Here is a 17,063-nt window from a genome sequence, read left to right as displayed (position 1 = left end):
TCTTGTCTCTCGAATAAATTGTGGTTCCTCCTGTTGTTGTTGCTGATGGTGTTGGGGTTTGTAGTTCCCTCTCGGTTGTCCCTGAAAGTGGACTCTGGGACGTCCTCGTCCCATCCCTCGGTTCCCTAAAAAAGGCTGTCTGCGGGCCCCTCTACCTGAATTGTAGTTGTAATTGGGTTCTGGTTCATAATACCCTTCAGTCTCATTCTCTGAGTCTGAACTTTGGGAAAAGGTGTTTACCCGTTGTTGTACTTCACTGTTGTCTGTAGTGAAATGGTTTTGTTTATAAAAATCTACTGTTAAATAGGGGTAGGTATTTTCAATTGTAGCATATCGTTTGTCTTTAAGTAATTTATCGTTCTTTCTTTTACCTAAGTAGCTGGAAAACGATTCTACTTCCTTATTGCACTCAGCAATTTTTTTCATTGCATCGTCTATATTGCCCATTTTTTTGATTTTATCCTCAAGCTCATCGATATCTGATCTTACTTCCGCAGCTAATTCTTTCGCGGTTTCGACTATTAGCATCATCAGGTCCCTCGAACACCTGCTAGCAATTCTGCTCCATTTGTCAAGAAATGCCTTGTGGTGTACAAAGAGACCGGGAATGTTTTTAACACGGAGACCTAATGGAATAATGCCCAGGCGGAGATAGGCCAACATAAATTCGCCGTGGGCTTCAATACGTGTTAGTTTTTTCTTAAGGTCCAGTAACTTTTTTAGTGTCATCATTATGACGCAGGGGTTCGCTTGAAGGGTGACTAAAAGAACTTGAAATACCGACTAGTGTCTCAAATTCCTCGTCGGTAAATCCAAAGGTTTTTTGAAGAGCCATATGCTCTGAATGTTTATATGGATCTATATATAAATTATCTGGTATATATGATGGCTCTTAAAGCAAGGAAAGGAATAACAATGTATCCAGTGAATAAAACAACAATAAAGTGGCCCTGCACAGACAGGCTGTGGGAAAATTGTGTAAATATTTATCAAGGACCCCCTGAGTACATGGAAATGAAGTTCCTAGACCAGGGAAAAGCAAATAATTTGATATGTATCAATCTAGGCAACAGAACGTAATAAGTGGTCGAAATGAACTGAGCTAAAACATAGGTTGTTTGTAAAAAAGGGGTAGTTCAATTTTATTCATAAATTCTTTTAAAAAAACACATTAAAATAATAATACATATTCACAAATTGTATGCGACATAATAAATCAACAATACACAGCAACACTTTAAGAGAGAAGGACAAATAATCCAACAAATGAAGGTTATATAAAATGAACACAGTTTTTAAGAGAGAAAGGTGTGGCTAAAATAATCTCTACGCGCGTTTCGGCGAACCAGCGCCTTCTTCTGGAGCAGCCACGATAGTATCTGAAATGGGAAAATTCCATAAAACAAAAAATATTATGTACAATAATGCATCAATTTATATTATGTTACACAGAGAAAATTAAAACAAACCCATGTTAGGCTAATAGTCTCAGACTTTCCATTATATTGTGACCAAGCTTATTAATATTACAATAATACTTTGACGGATTTCTTTTCCTTGCCTTAATGATCATCAAGAAAAATAGAAAAATGGAGTGAATCCTTTTAACTCATATATTCTTATATGAGATAATGGCCAAAAAAGGGAGAAGGAGTGGATACCTTTATACTAAATAGATTATTCCCAAGTTTTGGTGGTGAGGAAGCAGGGTTCTTACATAGGATGGCAAATGCGAGGAATCAAATGATTGATATTAGTGATGGAAAATACGAAATATTCTAAATGGTGGCAATTCGCAGCGTGCTATCAACGCGGGACTTAAACAATGGTATACAATACATTCATATCATAGATAAGGTCACTTACTTAAAAAACACGGAGTATATTAATGCTATTTGATGTTCTCAATCTGGATTATCTGTATAATGACTTTCTTTTCTTTGGTTAGGTGACGAAGATATTCTAGACCCTAAAAAACATAGACATTTCATGAACATTGATTGTTGTCTTAGTGTAGTCTATGATTTTCTAACCAGCCCATATTTAATGAAAGGACCAAGCTAGTGTTTTACCTATTTTAGTTAAGGTTTGCAGATAGATATTCCATAGTCACACGATGTAATTTGTTTGTCTTGATTGTTGATTTTTGAATTTCTATATTTCCTAGAAGAAATTATGAGTTCTTTTAGTTTATTGAATCTTTTCTATTTTTGATATTTTATATTAACTAGACAGTTAGTGAGGATACATTAGTAGTTTTTTGAAAACATTTTCATTTTCGAGGATGAAGGTACCTTAAGTGAGGAGTGGGATTTCAGTTAGACCCGCCTGCCGGAGTTAAAATTTATGGCCACGATAATGAATATTTTTGTGGATCCCAAAAGATATAGTCCTCCTGATGTGGAGATAACAAATGGCGAGATTGCCTATAGAATGGATGGAAAGAATTCTGGCATCAATTTTTGGAGAACAGTCAATGCATGGCGACTTCATAGACTTACTGTCTCTTAAAGAAGAAGGACTGATAGTTACCTTTTTACTTGTGCTCAAGGAGCGATGGATTTCAAAGTGGTTTAAAATAACTCCCTGTCTGTAAAATGAACAAACAGGGGGGGGAAAGGAGAGAGAGAATTCTGTTACCCACTGTTTACTTTGGAGATTATCAGTTAACTAAACAAGTGATCAGAGTAAAATTACCGCATAGGGATTTTAGCGAACACTTACCCAATAGATATCAACAGGGCTCAGAGATTCCGGCGGCGGAGAGCCCGCTTTCACACAGTTTTTATTTTCCTGAGATAATTCCTGAAGGGTTTACTAGCTGCCATGTCAGTCGGCCACCTGACCCTGAGGTTGTTCCCCCTGGTCCACAGTGTAGGCCAGAGGTCGGAGAACACAAAATACAGAGAGGAGCAGCTGGTCATGTTTCCTGGAGTTGGGCTGTGTGAGGTGCTTGGCTTGCAGTCTTTAGACTGCCTTCCCTAACCAAGAAAGTTGCTGTCGTTGTTGTGTGTGGTCCTGGGCAGCCAAGATCACATGACATGGAGGTGTTCTCTTGTTGCTTTTTTGTGGAAAACTGCTGTTCTGCCTCAGATGTACCAAATGCTGGCACCGGAACCCCAGATGTCTTCACTAGGCCAAAGCCAAGTGAAATATGTATGTACAAATCCATAACTGGATTTTCTCCCCTATTGTAAATTTGCTGCATAAAATCGACAAGCTCTAGACATTTCAGTGGGATACATTTGCAAAGAGAGTCACCTAGGGTCCACCAGAGCATGAATGTGGGAATGGAACATTCTTTGATCTGTCTGGACTTCGCAGGGAGTGAGTTACTTTGCAATGAAGTCAAGAAATATAACCTGCTTGCTGGAGGTTGTCAAGGCGCTTCCGAAGCCTCCTAGCACCCTTCAGTTATTCATCCAACCATATCCTGAATTTGTCTAAATTTTCACATAAAATGTTGGCCTCAAGGTTTACTTTTTAGAAGTCCATAATTATTTTATCCATGTCTGAAGTGTGTGAACTAAGGATTTGGTCATTCGTTACATCCAGTCAATGCAGAGGATTTTAACTGAGGTCTGTGGAACTGGCATCTTGCCAGTGGAGTTTTTCATGTGTCGAACTTTACAATTTAACACGGTTCTGTTGTTTGGCATCTTTTCATAACTTTACATGTGGACACAATTTCTCATAAAGAAAAGTTTTTAGGAGATTGTTGTCCCTACAAACATCTTTTTGCTAAAGAATTATTCAGCAAAAAAAGTAGGTTTAAAGATTTTCTTTCTTGAAAACCACGCCCCAAAAGGGAGTTTTTATATATATATATATATATATATATATATATATATATTAGAAAAGTAGGATTACAACGCCAGAAAAAACAGCGAAAGAATTTGTGTTGATGGATTTCTAGAATAATACATTATAACCAAAAATCACGGAAATTGGTAGCATCACCAATAAAAGCCCGGCCCTAATGCCATACAGGATGGATTTGGATAATTTCCTAATGATTATGTTTTAACTGTAGAATTCTGGAAAGTATGTTTTATCACTGAATGTCATGGCATCATATACACATGGCTCGTTTAACAATTGATCTATGACATGCAATGCTATTGTGACAAATGAATGCATTAATTGCGACCACTGCCTTTTGATGTCATTTAGGGCTACCTGCTTTCAGCAACCTCTGCATCACAGGGCCATGTATTAGCATCTTTGTGCAGTGGGGGAGGGGGGATCTTGATCCATCTCTCAGTTGCTGCTTATCAGGGAAAATAAATGTGTTCTTGTCACTGGGGCATCATTCCGTGTAAAGGTAGAGGAACACATGCTCTGCGATGGAAAATCAGGATTCATTGTACCCAGGAGGCAGACAAGCAGGCCTGTAGCTGACCCCGAGAGTGACATGCATCCTGGTAGTTCATCAAGTAGACAACATTCCACCGAGGGAAACTATCTAGGGAGCATTTCCAATTCTGCCACCGCCATGTTGGGAGCAGTACAACACAGCCGCGTGCCATGATTGGTTGAGCTTTCTTCTTGGAAGGGGAAGATGGATGTTTAAGACTGACTTTGGAAACCGAGGAATACTGCAAGATTTACATATTGACTTACAAATGTTTTATTACCAATTCACCATCTAGAAATTCAGAGGGAAATGACCATTCTGTCATTCAATGGTAGAAGACGGCCTGGGTTTTCAGGGGTTGTTAGCATGGAGATACATTTCACCTTCAGCAGCCAGGCAGTGCTTGCACAGTATAGAAGGCCTATTGCAGATTATTCACTGAACTCAATATGGGAGGTGGGTTTACTCCGATTAACGAGGGATCGGTTTCAGGGATCCTCTCTCTCTGGCTGGGCCCCTACAAATCAAACTGGAGATCATCAAATGCTAAATCACCAAAGTAATGCGTTGAATAGTTTCAGGAAAATCACAAGGATATTCTAGAGGGTGCAGTTTCTGCTCACAATAGGAATTGTTTAGTTATGTCTTCACCTGCAAACATTTGCGGATTTCACAGCATGGGGCCTCTGTGGGCTGTACATGTGCGCGCGCACAGCGCATTGACATTTTTCATAGAACTGATTGTCTGATTTTGCTGATAGGTTTTATCCTGTCCTTAGCGGTGGAATCTGCCGATGACACTCGGTGTACATTTTGAGATTCGACTTTACTTTGCATACATTCAGGGCACAAGTCCTAAAAAAAGAAGTGGGGGAACGCTAACGTCACGACAGGAAGTGACGTCACGAAACGTGGCTTGCACCATCAGACTCATTGCTTCCCCTCGCTCACCCCTTAGATGCGATTGCTTCAGAGAAGCCAGCGTGTGAGCAGCGTTCTGAATGAGCGCCGATCTCGCCCCAAAGAGGCCAAAGAGTGAACGTGTGGCTCCATATGCTCCAGTTATTGAGCTCCCTGTAAAATAAGTGGGGAGATGCCGTCCACCCGCGTGGTACCCCGACTCGAACCTTGCATACATTGTAGAGATGTTTAGCCAATCAGCTAAAAGGGTCTTGTGCACATGGCCTTTGGGGAAGACGGTGGCCACGCACTGACATGCTGCTTTCATAGTAGCTAAGTGAGCCCACTGCTGAGTATATCTCTGCCCTTCCCATGATGCACCGCTTCCTAATCTTTCTGATGCTGTAGAGGTGGCCTCTCAGTGTCCCGAACAATGGCCTTCTTCCATCATCAGCGTTCTGTGGCTCACTTACAATGCAAAATCCAAAATAGCCCAGTCATTTTCTCTCTTTCAATGTACAATTTGTCACTTTATTCAAACTTTAACAACTCGCAGTTAACGCCTGGCAGCTGCCATCTTTCCCTCTTTGTTTCTATTCTTTGGCGCACTTCAAGTGATGGGGAGGCACATGTTACTTTGTTTCTCTATGGGGATCATTCATGCCCGAACATCCACAGAAAATGTAAAAAGTGCCATGTGCCTCCCTTCTGCTCGAAATGTGCTCCGCAGGGAGAATGTGGAGGAGCAAACATTAGCATCATCAAATCTAAGCCGGGAACTTCAGTCCTGGAAGAGGACACTTGTCGAAATGTAGCGCTGCCGCGTCCTGCTTAAATTGTGTTTATTGTTAGTAGCATATCTCAAGACAAAAGAGTATCCCTTCTGGAACCAGACTAGTTCCTTCAAGAAAGCAAAAATGTGGGGGACACCAAGGATGTTTACCCCAGATTTTTACCGACCTACTTTGGTGGGTAGGAAGTGAAAGAGACTCTTTTCCTAATATAGCCTTCACTCACTCTTACAGTGACATGCTTCATCGTGGGGCTCAACACAACTCCTAAAAGTCCGGGTGGGATCAACCATATTTCAGGGAGCACTTATGAAGACTTTGTGTATGGTGATATAAACTTAAATATTGAATTCCTCACCCACTCCTAAAGTATCCTTTATTGGTGGAGTGAGAGGGAAGGTTTAAAAATAACAATGTAGGGCTAGAGGATGTAATGGTCCTATGACCCTAACTAGAACACCAACATGTTTCAGCCCTTCCTACTGGCTCAACAAAAGTCCTGGGCTTTTGTCAGGGTGGAATGCGATGAAGTCACTTCCCCAAAGGACGTGAGTGAAAAGGTGGGCATGCGATTTGCATGTTTGATTTAAAAAATATATATATATATTTGGAACAAGTCTAATACTTATTGCTGTTCCTAAGAGGAATTTCCCCACATTGACAGGGACTGATCTTTGACAAATGTGTGACTACAAGGCGTCCCTCTCATGCGCCCCTAGGGAGCAGAAGCCAGGGTCTGTTTCCCTTCCTACCCACCGAAGTAGGTCGGTAAAAACCTGGAGTAAACATCCGTGGTGTCTCCCAAATTTTTGCTTTCTTGAAGGAACCACTTTGGTTCCAGAAAAGAATATTCTTTAGTTTTGGGATATATCCAGCAGGGAGGACGTATCCCCTCCAACCTCCTTGGTGAGGTGAGGACCTCTCTATCCTCCAGGGGCCCTTCCTAGGCTCCTTATCTTGTGTATTAGACTGTTAGTAGCATATCCAGCTAAAGGACCTCATGTCCAAAGCTGGGTTTGGAATGAGGGATGATCAACATTGCGTAATTTTCATTTGCATAAGATGTAAAATTTCTGGAAAATTGTGCAAACTTACGCATTGTTACATGAAAGGCAAATGCATCACATAGAGCTGTATTTTAGTGTGAAATGTGTACTTGCGTCGATTTTTGATGTGAAGATGGGTTTGAGCTAAAAAAAAAACATGCAGGAAAAACACATATACTGATAACAACATTCGCTCTCATTCTGGTTGTTCCCACACTTCTGTGCTGTAATTTTGCTGCAAATAGCTGTGTAAATATACAATGTGGCACAACAGTGTAATTTCGGGGGGGGTTTCTGAACAAGCGTAACACAAAATCACGCAGATTACGCTGGCAGTATTTAAATTTCACCTAGTCCTTGTTGGAACCTTGGAAGTCTAATTGAAAATTACGGACGATGGGCTACATATATGAAAGTCATTTAGCAGTCGCAAAACCTGCAATTTACTAAATCACTAGGTTTTTGACTGCCAAATGTACTACACCAATCTTGCTATTCGGTAGCAAATTGCTGAATCACAAAATGAGTTTAGAAGTGCATTACGAATCGCAGTTTTGATTGGACGTGTTTAGGGCATCTCTTCCAAATTCCGAATCTCGATAGAATGTACCAATGGTGTCGATGTAACGACTTGCGTTGTAAAAACCGCGATCTAACAGACCACGTTGAAATGGCCCACGTTGTATCGTCATACATCCGGTTGGCACTGCCACTTGCAAAGAGGAATTAACCTTTCCCCTTGTGTCTGGAAGAAAAAGTTTGTTTGGAGTGGGCAGTGGTTTACGAAATCACTGCCAATTCTTAAACAAACTTTTTTCCTTAAATGTATGCCTTTCCCTTTAAGAGTATGGGCTGTATTGAAAATATGGATACTTTATTTGACTGAAGTCACAGACAGGGTGGTCTGCTGACCTCCCTGGGCCAACTTTCCTTTAATATCATCTAATCAGAGTGAGTCACAGTTTGCGAACTACTCTATGAATATTGATGAGCTATGTTGAATTGTGGCCCACTTAGAATAGTGATTTTGCGACCTGACCTATTATACATAGGTCAGTTCACAAAAAAAAATCTAATTTCGTTTGCAAAAGGTTGGTGTTCAAGTTGCGACCACTTTATCCAAATCAAATTTTAGTACAAATGGCCCAATATTATTGTGAAGCATTGTATGCCAGTGGGCCTAGGTGGGACTTGTGGCAGACTAAATAATGGGCAATCGGTACAGAGGGGTCCTGTCTTTAAAAGGCCAGTTGGCCTGGGATAGAATTTGTCATATATCGGGATTTCTGTGACCCGTGGAAGATGGTGGAGGCGCAAGAGATACTGTTTTGCGCTCTTGGTTTCTCGACAGATCTCTTTGCTTTAGAAAATGTATGAAGCACATGTGGTGAAGTTCATCATTAGTAGATTCCGACCATGAGTGGGAAGAGTAGTTTTTCTCCCCTGTAGGAGTTTGTCACTCTGTAAAGAATAAATACTGAGGAAGATTGAAGCTGCCATCTAAGTTGGAGTGTTTAATATGGGAGGAGTACCGGTTGTGGGTGAGTTACAGGTTTTGGAATGGTCTCAGAGTTGTGGGTGAGTTGCGGGTGAGTTGATGGGAATGGAGTAGGAGCTCTATTTTTCTGGAGGAGTTGAGTACAGTGCTATCTCAGGTCACTGTAGCATAAGGGTGTTTAGTAGTCATTTGATCATGGTGTTGTATTCATGTGTCCAGTCGCTGTAGGGAATAGGTGCTAAGCATGCAGATGAGCTTGGTGTCAAGCACAGTTTATATCTTGCTTGAGTCGGGTCGCTGTAGTGCATGCCTGAGGAGCATTCAGCTAAGCATGGTGTTATTCGTGGTTGTGTTGGGTCACTGTAGTGATTGAGTACTGAACTTGTAGTTTAGCTTGGTGTCAACCATGGTTTATCTCTTGGTTGAGTCGGTCATTGTAGTGCATGCCTGAGGAACATTCAGCAAAGCATGGCGTTATTCTTGGTTGTGTTGGGTCACTGTAGTGATTGAGTACTGAACTTGTAGTTTAGCTTGGTGTCAACCATGGTTTATCTCTTGGTTGAGTCGGTCATTGTAGTGCATGCCTGAGGAACATTCAGCGAAGCATGGTGTTATTCTTGGTTGTGTTGGGTCACTGTAGTGATTGAGTACTGAACTTGTAGTTTAGCTTGGTGTCAACCATGGTTTATCTCTTGGTTGAGTCGGTCATTGTAGTGCATGCCTGAGGAACATTCAGCTAAGCATGGTGTTATTCTTGGTTGTGTTGGGTCACTGTAGTGATTCAGTGCTGAACTTGCAGTTTAGTTTGATGTTGGGCACAATTTATCTCTTGGTTGAGTCGGTCACTGTAGTGCATGCTTGAGGAACATTCAGCTGAGCGTGCTGTTATCACTTGGTTGTGTTCGGTCACTGTAGTGATTGAGTGCTGAACTTGCAGTTTAGCTTGGTGTTGTGCACTGTTTATTTCTTGGTTGAGTTGGTCGCTGTAGTGCATGCCTGAGGATCCACAGCTGAGCACGGTGTTATCTCTTGGTTGAGTCGGTCGCTATAGTGCATGCCTGAGGAACATTCAGCTGAGCATGGTGTTATCTCTTAGTTGTGTTAGGTCACTGTAGTGATCAAGTGCTGAAATTGCAGTTTAGCTTGGTATTGTGCACGTTTTATCTCTATGGTTGAGTAGGTCACTGTAGCGCATGCCCGAGGGGCGTTAATTAAAGTATGGTGTTATCTCTTCTGTCAGGTCTCTGTAGGGTATGGTTGCTGAGTAAGCTGTTGAGTCTGGTGTTAAACAAGGTGTTATCACAGCTTTGTGGGCTCATTGTACGGAATGGTCTTTCTGTGCTGTGGAGCTTGATGTAGCCCATGGTGTTGCCTCTTGTGTGAGTTGAGTTGCTGTAGGGATTGGATGCTGCACATGCGATTCAACGCAAGGTTACCTATTGTTTGTGTTGGGTCAATGTAGCGAGTGAGTGCTACGCTTGCACTTTTACTTGGTGTTCAGCACGCTTTATCTCTTGGTTGAGTCGGCCGATGTAGTGCATGTCTCAAGAGCATTCATTGGAGCAGTTTGCTACAGCTCGGTGGTGTGGGTGTGCTGCAGTTTAAAGAAAGGTCTAGGTGCTCCATCTGTGGAAGAGCTGTAGGGAGTGGTGCAGGCACTCCGTCTGTGGAAGAGCTGTAGGGAGTGGTGCAGGCGCTCCATCCGTGGAAGAGCTGTAGGGAGTGGTGCAGGCGCTCCGTCTATGGAAGAGCTGTAGGGAGTGGTGCAGGTGCTCCGTCTGTGGCAGAGCTGTGTAGACGCTCGGTCTGTGTAAGAGCTGTAGGGGGTGGTATAGGCGCTCTGTCTGTGGAAGAGCTGTAGGGAGTGGTGCAGGCGCTCCATCTGTGGAAGAGCTGTAGGGAGTGGTGCAGGCGCTCCGTATGTGAAAGAGCTGTAGGGAGTGGTGCAGGCGCTCCGTCTGTGGCAGAGCTGTGTAGGCGCTCCGTCTGTGGAGGAGCTGTAGGGAGTGGTGCAGGTGCTCCGTCTGTGGAAGAGCTGTAGGGAGTGGTGCAGGCGCTCCGTCTGTGGCAGAGCTGTGTAGGCGCTCCATCTGTGGAGGAGCTGTAGGGAGTGGTGCAGGCCCTCCGTCTGTGGAAGAGCTGTAGGGAGTGGTGCAGGCGCTCCGTCTGTGGAAAAGCTGTAGGGAGTGGTTGCAGGCGCTCCGTCTGTGGAAGAGCTGTAGGGAGTGGTGCAGGTGCTCCGTCTTTGGAAGACCTGTAGGGAGTGGTGCAGGCGCTCTGTCTGTGGAAGAGCTGTCGGGAGGGGAGCAGGCGATCCGTCTGTGGAAGAGCTGTAGGGAGTAGTGTAGGCGCTCCATCTGTGGAAGAGCTGTAGGGAGCGGTGCAGGCGCTCCGTCTGTGGAGGAGCTGTAGGGAGTGATGTAGGCACTCCGTCTGTGGAAGAGCTGTAGGGAGTGGTGCAGGCGCTCCGTCTGTGGAAGAGCTGTAGGGAGTGGTTGCAGGCGCTCCGTCTGTGGAAGAGCTGTAGGGAGTGGTGTAGGTGCTCTGTCTGTGGAAGAGCTGTAGGGAGTGGTGTAGGTGCTCTGTCTGTGGAAGAGCTGTAGGGAGTGGTGCAGGCGCTCTGTCTGTGGAAGAGCTGTAGAGAGTGGTGCAGGCGCTCCGTCTGTGGAAGAGCTGTAGGTAGTGGTTGCAGACGCTCCGTCTGTGGAAGAGCTGTAGGGAGTGGTGTAGGCACCCTGTCTGTGGAAGAGCTGTAGGGAGTGGTGTAGGCACTCTGTCTGTAGAAGAGCAGTAGGGAGCGGTGCAGGTGCTCCGTCTGTGGCAGAGCTGTGTAGGTGCTCCGTCTGTGGAAGAGCTGTAGGGAGCGGTGCAGGCGCTCTGTCTGTGGAAGAGCAGTAGGGAGCGGTGCAGGCGCTCCGTCTGTGGCAGAGCTGTGTAGGCGCTCAGTCTGTGGAGGAGCTGTAGGGAGTGGTGCAGGCCCTCCGTCTGTGGAAGAACTGTAGGGAGTGGTGCAGGTACTCCGTCTGTGAAGGAGCTGTCGGGAGTGGTGAAGGCGCTCCGTCTGTGGAGGAGATGTAGGGAGTGGTGTAGGCGCTCCATCTGTGGAGGAGCTGTAGGGAGCGGTGCAGGCACTCCGTCTGTGGAGGAGCTGTCGGGAGTGGTGAAGGCGCTCTGTCTGTGGAGGAGCTGTAGGGAGTGGTGTAGGCGCTCCGTCTGTGGAGGAGCTGTAGGGAGAGGTGCAGGCACTCCGTCTGTGGAAGAGCTTTCGGGAGTGATGCAGGCACTCCGTCTGTGGAAGAGCTGTAGGGAGTGGTGCAGGCGCTCCGTCTGTGGAAGTGCTGTAGGGAGTGGTGTAGGCGCTTCATCTGTGGAGGAGCTGTAGGGAGCGGTGCAGGCACTCCGTCTGTGGAGGAGCTGTAGGGAGAGGTGCAGGCACTCCGTCTGTGGAAGAGCTTTCGGGAGTGGTGCAGGCACTCCGTCTGTGGAAGAGCTGTAGGGAGTGGTGCAGGCGCTTCGTCTGTGAAAGAGCTGTAGGGAGCGATGCAGGCGCTCTGTCTGTGGAGGAGTTGTAGGAAGTGGTGTAGGCGCTCCGTCTGTGGAAGAGCTGTAGGGAGTGATGTAGGCGCTCCGTCTGTGGAAGAGCTGTAGGGAGCGGTGCAGGCGCTCCGCCTGTGGAAGAACTGTAGGGAGCGGTGCAGACGCTCCGTCTTTGGAGGAGCTGTCGGGAGTGGTGCATGTACACTGTCTGTGGAGGAGCTGTAGGGAGTGGTGTAGGCACCCCGTCTGTGGAAGAGCTGTAGGGAGTGGTGTAGACGCACTAGCTGTGAAAGAGCTGTAGGGAGTGGTGTAGGCGCTCCTTCTGTGGAAGAGCTGTCGGGAGTGGTGTAGGCGCTCCATCTGTGGACGAGCTGTAGGGAGTGGTGCAGGCGCTCCGCCTGTGGAGGAGCTGTAGGGAGTGGTGTAGGCGCTCTGTCTGTGGAAGAGCTGCAGGGAGTGTTGTAGGTGCTCCGGCTGTGGAAGCGCTGTAGGGAGTGGTGTAGGTGCTCCGTCTGTGGAGGAGCTTTAGGGAGCAGTGCAGGCGCTCCGTCTGTGGAAGAGCTGTAGGGAGCGGTGTAGGCGCTCCGTCTGTGGAGGAGCTTTAGGGAGCAGTGCAGGCGCTCCATTTGTGGAAGAGCTGTAGGGAGCGGTGTAGGGGCTCCCTCTGTGGAGGAGCTGTGGGGAGTGGTGTAGGCGCTCCGGCTGTGGAGGAGCTGTAGGGAGTGGTGCAGCCGCTCCTTTGTGGAAGAGCTGTGGGGAGTGGTGTAGGGGCTCCGTCTGTGGAAGAGCTGTGGGGAGTGGTGTAGGCGCTCCGGCTGTGGAGGAGCTGTAGGGAGCGGTGCAGGCACTCCATCTGTGGAAGAGCTGTAGGGGGTGGTATAGGCGCTCTGGCTGTGGAGGAGCTGTAGGGAGCGGTGCAGAAACTCCGTCTGTGGAGGAGCTGTAGGGAGTAGTGTAGGCGCTCTGTCTGTGGAGGAGCTTTAGGGAGCAGTGCAGGCGCTCCGTCTGTGGAAGAGCTGTAGGGAGCGGTGTAGGCGCTCCGTCTGTGGAGGAGCTTTAGGGAGCAGTGCAGGCGCTCTGTTTGTGGAAGAGCTGTAGGGAGCGGTGTAGGGGCTCCCTCTGTGGAGGAGCTGTAGGGAGTGGTGCAGGCGCTCTATATGTGGAGGAGCTGTAGGGAGTGGTGCAGCCGCTCCTTTGTGGAAGAGCTGTGGGGAGTGGTGTAGGGGCTCCGGCTGTGGAGGAGCTGTAGGGAGCGGTGCAGGCACTCCATCTGCGGAAGAGCTGTAGGGGGTGGTATAGGCGCTCTGGCTGTGGAGGAGCTGTAGGGAGCGGTGCAGACACTCCGTCTGTGGAGGAGCTGTAGGGAGTAGTGTAGGTGCTCAGGCGGTGGAGAAGCTTTAGGGAGCGGTGCAGGCGCTCCGTCTGTGCAAGAGCTGTAGGGAGCGGTGTAGGCGCTCCGTCTGTGGAGGAGCTGTAGGGAGTGGTGCAGGCGCTCCGTCTGTGGAGGAGCTGTAGGGAGTGGTGCAGCCGCTCCATCTGTGGAAGAGCTGTGGGGAGTGGTGCTGGGGCTCCATCTGTGGAAGAGCTGTAGGGAGTGGTGTAGGCACTACGGCTGTGGAGGAGCTGTAGGGAGCAGTGCAGGCACTCCATCTGTGGAAGAGCTGTAGTGTGCGGTGTAGGCGCTCCGGCTGTGGAGGAGCTGTCGGAGCGGTGCAGACACTCCGTCTGTGGAGGAGCTGTAGGGAGTGGTGTAGGCGCTCTGTCTGTGGAGGAGCTTTAGGGAGCAGTGCAGGCGCTCCGTCTGTGGAAGAGCTGTAGGGAGCGGTGTAGGCGCTCCGTCTGTGGAGGAGCTTTAGGGAGCAGTGCAGGCGCTCTGTTTGTGGAAGAGCTATAGGGAGCGGTGTAGGGGCTCCCTCTGTGGAGGAGCTGTAGGGAGTGGTGCAGGCGCTCCGTCTGAGGAGGAGCTGTAGGGAGTGATGTAGGCGCTCCGTCTGTGGAAGAGCTGTAAGGAGTGGTGCAGGCGCTCCGTCTGTGGAGGACCTGTAGGGAGTGGTGTAGGTGCTCCGTCTGTGCAAGAGCTGTAGTGAGCAGTGCAGGCGCTCCGTCTGTGGAGTAGCTGTAGAGAGCCGTGCAGGTGCTCCGTCTGTGGAGGAGCTGTAGGGAGGGGTGCAAGCGCTCCGTCTGTGGACGAGCTGTGTAGGTGCTCCGGCTGTGGAGGAGCTGTAGGGAGCAGTGCAGGCACTCTGTCTATGGAAGAGCTGTAGGGTGCGGTGTAGGCGCTCCGGCTGTGGAGGAGCTGTAGGGAGCGGAGCAGACACTCCGTCTGTGGAGGAGCTGTAGGGAGTGGTGCAGGCGCTCTGTCTGTCTAGGAGCTGTAGGGAGCGGTGTAGGCGCTCTGTCTGTGGAAGTGCTGTAGGGAGTGGTGCAGGCGCTACGTCTGAGGAGGAGCTGTAGGGAGTGATGTAGGCGCTCCGTCAGTGGAAAAGCTGTAAGGAGTGGTGCAGGCGCTCCGTCTGTGGAGGACCTGTAGGGAGTGGTGTAGGCACTCTGTCTGTGGAAGAGCAGTAGGGAGTGGTGCAGGCGCTCTGTCTGTGGAGGAGCTGTCGGGAGTGGTGCAGGCGCTCCGTCTGTGGAAGAGCTGTAGGGAGCGGTGTAGGCGCTCTGTCTGTGGAAGAGCTGTAGGGAGTGGTGTCGGCGCTCCGTATGAGGAGGAGCTGTAGGGAGAGGTGCAGGCACTCCGTCTGTGGAAGAGCTTTAGGGAGTGGTGTAGGCGCTCTGTCTGTGGAAGAGCTCTAGGGAGTGGTGTAGGCGCTCTGTCTGTAGAAGAGCTGTAGGGAGTGGTGTAGGCGCTCCGTCCGTGGAAGAGCTGTAGGGAGTGGTGTAGGCGCTCTGTCTGCGGAAGAGCTGTAGGGAGTGGTGTATGCGCTCCATCCGTGGAAGTGCTGTAGGGAGTGGTGTAGGCGCTCTGTCTGTGGAAGAGCGGTAGGGAGCGGTACAGGCGCCCTGTGGAAGAGCTGTAGGGAGCGGTGCAGGCGCTCCATCTGTGGACGAGCTGTAGGGAGCGGTGTAGGCGCTCCAGCTGTGGAAGAGCTGTAGGGAATTGGGTTGGCGCTCCGTCTGTGGAAGAGTTGTAGAGAGTGGTGCAGGCACACTGTCTCTGGAGGAGCTGTAGGGAGCGGTGCAGGCGATCTGTCTGTGGAAGAGCTGTAGGGAGTGGTGTAGGCGCTCCGGTTGTGGAAGAGCTGTAGGGAGTGGTGTAGGCGCTCTGGCGGTGGAAGAGCTGTAGGGAGTGGTGTAGGAGCTGTGTCTGTGGAAGAGCTGTAGGGAGCGGTACAGGCGCTCTGTCTGTGGAAGAGCTGTAGAGAGTGGTGCAGGCGCTCCGTCTGTGGAGGAGCTGTCGGGAGTGGTGCATGTACACTGTCTGTGGAGGAGCTGTAGGGAGCGGTGCAGGCGCTCCGGTTGTGGAAGAGCTGTAGGGAGTGGTGTAGGCGCTCCAGCTGTGGACGAGCTGTAGGGAGCGGTGCAGGCGCTCCGTCTGTGGAAGAGCTGTAGGGAGTGGTGTAGGCGCTCCGGTTGTGGAAGAGCTGGAGGGAGCGGTGTAGTTGCTCTGTCTGTGGAAGAGCTGTAGGGAGCGGTACAGTCTGTGGAAGAGCTGTAGGGAGTGGTGAAGGCGCTCTGTCTGTGGAAGAGCTGTAGGGGGCGGTACAGGCACTCTGTTTGTGGAAGAGCTGTAGGGAGCGGTGCAGGCGCTCCGGTTGTGGTGGGATGCAAAGAATAACATAATGATGTTCCCTAGATCCACTGTTGTTAGAGGTGAGCCCCCGGCCCGCTTCTGTTGCTTCCCGCCCACGACACCCCTGCCCGCGCGCCTGGGATGAATAAGGGGCGCTTTTGTGATTTATCTTCTGCTTTTGGGTCAGATGCATATTTAGTGTGTGTATCTGGAGATGATGACGGAAGCGGCCCCCGGCTGACTATATTAAACATCAGAGGTAAGATATAATGCCAATTACTGCGCGGGAAGTGAGGAGACGGGGAGGAAGCCGGCCCCGGGGACCCTCCAGCGCGACCGTCGGTTTATTGTGCTTATATTTCTGGTATGGGGGGCTGCGGGGGGATCGGGGAGCAGGGCCGGGGACAGGGAGGTGCATAAATATTGATGAACGACAATTACCAGGGCCTGTCACTTGTCTCTGTGTGCCCGGGGCCCTGTCTCCTGGATGGGGAGCGTGGGTCCTGCTAATGGAAGGGGGGAGAGGGTGGTTGGGGGAGCATCCAGGGACCTCTGCCCTCTCACCCGCCCCACTAACACATGCCCCACAGTGTACAATGCATGTCAACACAGCAGACCGTAAAGGCTCCTGCACCAAGGGGTGGAACCAGGGGAGGACCGAGAAGAGCGAACCAGAGAGAGTGTCGGGCAAGGAGACAGAGAGGGGAGTGCAGCAGCCAAGAGAGAGCAGGGAAAGGAGACAGAGAAGGGAGTGCAGCTTCCAAGAGAGAGCAGGGAAAGGAGACAGAGAGGGGAGTGCAGCAGCCAAGAGAGAGCAGGGAAAGGAGACGGAGAGGGGAGTGCAGGGAGCCTAGGGAGTGCTGGACAAGGAGACAGAGAAGGGAGTGCAGCTTCCAAGAGAGAGCAGGGAAAGGAGACAGAGAGGGGAGTCCAGCAGCCAAGAGAGAGCAGGGAAAGGAGACTGAGAGGGGAGTGTAGCAGCCAAGAGAGAGCAGGGAAAGGAGACAGAGAGGGGAGTGCAGCAGCCAAGAGAGAGCAGGGAAAGGAGACAGAGAGGGGAGTGCAGCAGCCAAGAGAGAGCAGGGAAAGGAGACAGAGAGGGGAGTGCAGCAGCCAAGAGAGAGCAGGGAAAGGAGACGGAGAGGGGAGTGCAGCAGCCAAGAGAGAGCAGGGAAAGGAGACGGAGAAGGGAGTGCAGGGA

General features: G+C 49.2%; 1 protein-coding gene and 1 long non-coding RNA gene across 3 annotated transcripts in view; one reads left to right on the top strand and one right to left on the bottom strand.

Annotated features, from left to right (window-relative positions):
* The window catches only part of BRSK2 (BR serine/threonine kinase 2), a 683,888-nt gene that overhangs the window by 418,291 nt on the left and 248,534 nt on the right, over nt 1-17,063 (top strand). The gene's annotated exons all lie outside the window — the stretch shown is intronic.
* Nucleotides 1,296-2,742, bottom strand: LOC147733187 (uncharacterized). 2 transcript variants are annotated; one of them, XR_015308705.1, is made up of 5 exons: nt 2,533-2,742; nt 2,295-2,426; nt 2,073-2,163; nt 1,867-1,969; nt 1,296-1,379 (listed from the first exon to the last, which is right to left on the bottom strand). It is a non-coding gene; the product is annotated as an uncharacterized LOC147733187 (long non-coding RNA). The 2 variants fall into 2 exon arrangements; XR_015308704.1 differs by lacking the exon at nt 1,296-1,379 and having other exon boundaries at nt 1,550-1,969.

Source organism: Lissotriton vulgaris, chromosome 2_1 (genome assembly GCF_964263255.1).
Source record: "Lissotriton vulgaris chromosome 2_1, aLisVul1.2, whole genome shotgun sequence".
NCBI lineage: Eukaryota > Metazoa > Chordata > Amphibia > Caudata > Salamandridae > Lissotriton > Lissotriton vulgaris.
This window is presented reverse-complemented; position numbering and strand designations above follow the sequence as displayed.